A 6,236-nucleotide genomic window follows, 5' to 3' on the forward strand; every position below is an offset into this window, starting at 1 on the left:
ATTACGCGACTTGAGGTAATAAAGCGCTCTGAGTAATATTTAGCACTCTGAGGGTAGCGCTCTGAGGTGGTAATGGCTTCAGCGCATCTCTGAGGTGCGCCTGAGGCAACACATTTGGCGCATTCTGAGGTAAGGCGCTCTGAGGTATTAATATTTATTATGTGTACCCTGAGGTAAATACGATGTATCCTTGAGGTGGTATGTACCTTGAGGTACATATTTATGCATTCCTCCTGAGGTACAAGGCGTTTTGGCGGGTAATATCGGCGCATCTCTGAGGTACTATTTATGCAACTCTGAGGTATGTAAATTCCTTATGTAACATTTATGCATCTCTGAGAGGGTATAGCGCTCTTGAGGTAATATTTCCTCATTCAGGGAGAGGGCCAGGAGTCAAAGTGAGAGGTTTGAGGGACGGCAGAAGCTGAGGGGTGACCCAGGCACGCAGCGTGCCTTCAGAGGTACTGGCCAGATAGGAAAGGAAATACAAAACCAATTTCAAACCTTATTTAATCTGGAAAAAACAATCGCCACCTTGGCTATTATTGCAGCTCTCTGCCCTCACCCTCTGGCCTCCCTCCCTGAACAACGGGTAGGCCATTATTATTACCTCCTCAGAACGCATCCAATTTGGCTACCCTGCATATATTACCTCAGAATGATGACAACAGTTCAGATGGCAACAGTTGACAGTTCAGATGAAAACAGTCCTGCAGCAGTAATAATCCAGCATCCACCCGTGATGGCGCTGCCTTCGGCGGAAAGGGTAGTTTTAACGGGTACAGGTGGGATATGGTAGGCACGTGAGAAAGGTGAAAACACGCTCAGATGATTGAGAGCGCCATTGCCTGAAAAAATTATCAAATGCCAGCATTTGGTCCAGTAGCGCTCGGTTAGCAAAGATGCGAAACAAATGGACACTCTGCCTTTTACCATATCACGCGGCTCAAAAAAATGAATAAAGCGCAACCTTAAAGCGGATAAAACGTGTAAAAAGGCCCACGCTACCCTCTCGGAGGAAATGCGGGAAATACCCAGTAAAATACACCCCGCAACTTCTTTCCGCGACCCGCAGCATCACCTTCACCACTATTGAGAAAGGAAGCCGAGTTAGATGCTGCTGTGACCCCAGATGTGTCAGCGGATGCACTGCAAAGCGGCAGGACGTCGATTCTCCAGCTTGACGCATGTTCTGCTGCTGGTCGTACGCTTTCTGCCGGGACTCTCAGCGAGGTCTGCATGTTGCAATCGGTTGGTGCTGCAGTTAGCATAGTATGCGCGCCCGCACCTCTGGGTAGCATGGAAGCCTAGTGGATTTCTTAAAAATTCCTTGATTGGGGGGGGGGGTATGGCAATGGTTCGGCTGGGCTTCTACTTCCAGGGTGGTAACTGCATTCATTTCTGGATATCTGCAAAACCTTGTATCGGCTATTGAGTCTGGACTATGTTCCCTGCCTGGTTTGGCCCGGTGCTGCGATGCCTGGTGGGTGTGATATTGGTTCAGTTAAGCTTTTCCACCTTGGCTTGTGGTGCTGCTGGATTCCTGGGTTCTGTTGGCTCTTGAGATGGGAGGCATTGACCTGTGGTTGCTCTTTTGCCTTTAAATCCATAAACTTAACCCCCTGGACCCACCTCCTCTTTACCTGTCCGGAGCTAAGAACATAAGAACTAGCACGCTGGATCAATCTAGAGTCCATCTTAGTCCAGCACTCTGCTACTCGTGAGGTGGCCCACCAGGTGCCTTTGCTTCCAACGCCTTAAAAGAAACGCGGGTATAAGAAAGTAGGACTGCTGGATCAACGAACCACCAGTCCAGCACTCTGTTACCGAAAAGGCCCACCGAAATTTTGTGGTTTCCACCCGCATGATGTGAAAGCAATGGCTCCAAGAGCATAAGAAAGAGCCCTGCTGGATCAGAATCAGAGTCCATCTAGTCCAGCTCTCCCCTGCTACTCGTGAAAGTGGCTCCAAATTCAGGTGCCTTGAGCTCTTTCACCTGGATGTGGGAAAGTAAAACAGCCTGTGGCAGAGAGTATAGCAGTGAGCCTGGTTGGATCTGTAATTCAGAGTCCCATTCTAGTCCAGTACCCTGCGCTCCACCTTTGCAGTGCCTGGGAGCCCACCGGTGATGGGAAAGCAATGGCCTGCCGCCGCCGCTGCTCCTGAGAGCAATCTGGTCTGTGCCCTTCTAAGGAGAGTCACTAGTTATGCTAAACATTTGGTGCCTTCTACCCCCTGCTATAGGAACCGAGGGGAATTTAAAGTTTAAAGCTTCCTTGGAGCCTGCATGAATGTGCCAAAGTGGTTTTTTTCCTTTTTAAAGGGATCGCTCCCCTCTCTCTTTCCCATCCCTTGCCTCCCCCCTCCCCCCCACAATCCTCCCTTTGAGCCAAAGAACACACACAACAGTCTCATCTTCACACAGCAAGGACAGTTAGTCAATTTATGAAGCATCAAATATACAGTTTCTTATGTACAAAATGGACCAGAGGTTTTTTTTAATTATTATTGTTATTATTATTTGGGGGAGGGGAGTGGTAGAAAGGTAAGGAACCAAAAAATACAAGTTTGGAGACTTCTAGCCCTGAGCTCCAGGAAGTGAGGCGAGGGGGTGCGTGGGCGGGACGGCCCCTCCCCTGGCCCGTAGAGGCTGATATTTATAATATCAGGCGGTATAAACTTGGGAATCTCGGTACAGCCAACGAACCTAAACACATAGAAATGTAGTGGTGGGTGGGATTAATAAAGTGTACGCTGGTGTGGGGGGAGTATAGGGTGGGAAGATCTGACAAAAAGGTGGGGGGGAGCCCAGGCCAAGTGCGAGGGAGGTAAGTGGGATTGGAGTAACTTCAGTGAAACCCATCGCCTTCTTGAAACTAGTGGCAGAAGTTCTGGACTCCCTCACAGGCCACGGAGTCTGGTCAGCTAAGCAGAGAGTAGAGATATACTAAGGCCTGTAACTTGGAAGTGTGGGCGTGGAAACAGATCCTGGGGGCCCCCAAAAAGGCAATCCACAACTTGGATGTTGTGGGTTCTTGGGGTTGTATGGCCGCGTTCCAGCAGTATTTTCTCCTGACGTTTCGACTGCATCTATACATCTGTATAGATGCAGGCGAGACGTCAGGAGAAAATACTGCTGGAACGCGCTCATACAACCCCAAGAACCCACAACATCCTAGTGATTCCGGCTTTGGCAGCCTTTGACAATAAATCCACAACTTCTTTCTCTCCCCCCACCCCTTCCCATGCTTCTTTCTCTCCCCCCACCCCTTCCCATGCCACTGGAGGGTCTTGTCCTGTTCCCAAACTGGGGAGAGAGGAGGGGCATACAAGCATGACGCAGAGAAACCATGTGTTCAAGTGAGACAAAGATAACGGGTACTTAGCTGTGGAGGTTTTCAATCGGTGGAAGGGAAGCCACTTCCAGTAGCACTTGTATCGGATCAGCCAAGGAACCTGCCACACCGCAAGTGAGTCAATTGGCAGCGAACCTGCTGTCACCGTGTTGGAATTCGGTGTCAACAATTGCACTGGTCTCCCTCCTTTAATTGAGAGCACTTACCCTCTCTTCTTTATGGAACAGCCCGCAAACACACAGCTATATATGACATTTAAAATAAACTTTCATTCCATTCCGCCGCCAATCTATAATTTGGGACGTAAGTAACTGATTCCTTTTTTGCTTATGGTTTATTTCAAAACGGTTCACAGCCGCCTTTGCTCCATGACCGGAGATAATCAGAAGCGCTACTCATGACCCCCGGCCTCCCCTATTGGCTGGAGCAAAGGGTGCTATGGCCTCTCGAGCCAGGCGGCAGAAGGCTCAGTCTTCCGGAGCTCATATGGGTCATCCTGACTCCAGAGAGCCACTTTCTCGGTGCGAAAGGACCTGGGGCCAGCGCATTCGAGTTTCTGTGGGACTCAGCTGAAAGTGGAGGCTCGGTGGAAGGAGGGTCTCCGCGGCTGCAAAGCCCTGCCGGACAAACTGAGGACCAGGAAAGAGCAAGCGTGGCTGGGTCCATCCCGCCCACTGTCCCCCTTTCTCCAATCGAGCGAGAGGCCGAGGGTCCTGGAAGAGGTAAGTAAAAGGAAGAGGGAAACTCCCCCCCCCCCATAAGTTCGGTGTGCAAAACCCCAGGGTATATTTAATACGTGCGTATTAGAATAGGAATAGCCCTTTGTGAATAAGAACCGGGAGGGCAAGAGATAGCCCCCTCCCCCTTTCTGCATCAATACTTAGAACCTGCCCCCCCTCCTCCCCTGGCCCTTCTCCTTTCCTTAATGTAAACAGCAGCAACTCACAAATATTGTGCAAATTAAAAGGGAATGCCCCTCATCTGCCCCACCCCCACCCCGAGTGGAACCCAGGAACAGAGCTTTATTCCCTCCCTCCCACCCACCCCCGGCATTGCTTTGCTTAAGGAACAAGGCGGAAAGGGGTGCGTGACAGGCTATGTTTAGCAGATTACGCGTTGCTCTCTTCCAAAAAAGACAAAAATCCTTCCTGGCCCTTGGGGCATTTCGTGCTGGAGGCATCCAGAAAGCCAAACGCCAAGCATGCGAGCAGCATGAAAAAGGAACTCACTTGCACAGGCATGTCTGCCCACTATCCAGAGCACGGGAGAGAGGGTGCATTTGGAAGCGCAAGGATCTGCCTGCAGATACCAAGGCCGGGGTGGGGTGTGTGTGTGTCACAATACAGACAGGAACACCTGGGCAAGCCCTCCTCATTCAAGCCCAAAACATCTGCACAACCATCAAAGCCAACGAAGCACGAGACAGGGAGAAGGGAGGCCATCTACTCCCCCTGCCGTTTCATGCAACCTCGAGCTGCGTGCCAAAGCCCAAGCTAACCTGCAGCGCTTGCTGCCGAACAGCCGCCTGGCAGTGGCAGCGGAGGGGGAAAGATGGCATTTCCACGGCAGCAGGGGCAAAAAGCTTGCTCCCCTGTGTTTTTCTTTCCCCTTCAAGCCCCCTTTCCCCGTCATTTTGTCCCAGAGCCCGCTGGGGGGGGGGGAGTGACTTTGGAAAGGGGGCAGGCAAGGGGGAGTTAAAGACGAAGGCAGGAAGGCACACTGCACTTTCCTCCAGCCGCTGAGCAGCTGTTTGGCAGATGTGGGCATTTCCTGCCTTAGGTCATCAAAATATCCAAGCCGCGCTCTGTCCCCGCAAACCTTCCCGCCCACCACGGTAAGAAAGGCACGCCCTATATCCTATGACTTCCTTTAATGGCTGGCAGGCCCAGCACTGCAATAGAGTGTAGAGGACCTGAGATGTTTTTCAGCTCAGCCTTCCCAACAGACCAGGAGGTAAAAGGAAGATGTGGAGGGACCAAGTGCCAGTCTAGCACTGAGAAGGATCTGCGGGAGGAGGAATAAAAGGGAGATGGCATCTAGTGATGGCCATTGGCACATCTGCCTTTGGGGCGTGGGAGAGGAGAGGTTCTGCCATACAAAAGGGTCGCCTTGTGACTGACCAGGCAGAAACGTCTGGCCATCTGCAGTGACCCTCTTTGCCCAGCCAAGCATCATCGGCCTTTAGTTTGGGTCTCCATCTCCTGTCCTGTGGGATGGGTCTGGGACACGGCCACCGCAGGAGTATTTTGGTGCACCATTAACTGGGGCCAGTAAAAAGTGTGCCCACAGCAGCTCAAGGGGAGGGACAGGCCAGAGATCTGGCTCGCACAGGGCCCAGCTTTGCCAGTTTTGTGGCAGGACAGTGCTGGCTTCACGCAGCTCGAGGGGACATCAAGAAAGTCTGCGCTTCCTGGCCCAGCCCACCGGTGAAGAGCCCCAAACGGTCCCTGGTTTCCTCTGGTCCCCACGCTACTGGAAAGAGGCTACGCTGGAGGGGATGTGGAGCATATAACTTGAACGCCCCGAACGATGCGACATTTGCGCTACCTGAGTTCGTTGACACAGAAGCGCCTCCGATGTAGAGGCTCCTCTTAAAAACGGGGGCAATCAGATACCTTGCAAAAAGTCGTTTGGGAGTGAAACGAACCCCAGAGGGCTGATCCTGGCGCTCGCGGGAAAGCGGTGCCCGTTGGGTCAACAAGACGCACGCACGTCAGCCACTGGGACCCCCACCTTCCCCGGATGGACCTGAGCACACTATAGAACATAGGTGTCAAACTCGCGGCCCTCCAGATGTTATGGACTACAGTTCCCACCATCCCCTGCCAACATGATGCTGGCAGGGGATGATGGGAACTGTAGTCCATAACATCTGGAGGG

Source organism: Sphaerodactylus townsendi, linkage group LG03 (assembly GCF_021028975.2).
Source record: "Sphaerodactylus townsendi isolate TG3544 linkage group LG03, MPM_Stown_v2.3, whole genome shotgun sequence".
In the NCBI taxonomy this organism is placed as follows: domain Eukaryota; kingdom Metazoa; phylum Chordata; class Lepidosauria; order Squamata; family Sphaerodactylidae; genus Sphaerodactylus; species Sphaerodactylus townsendi.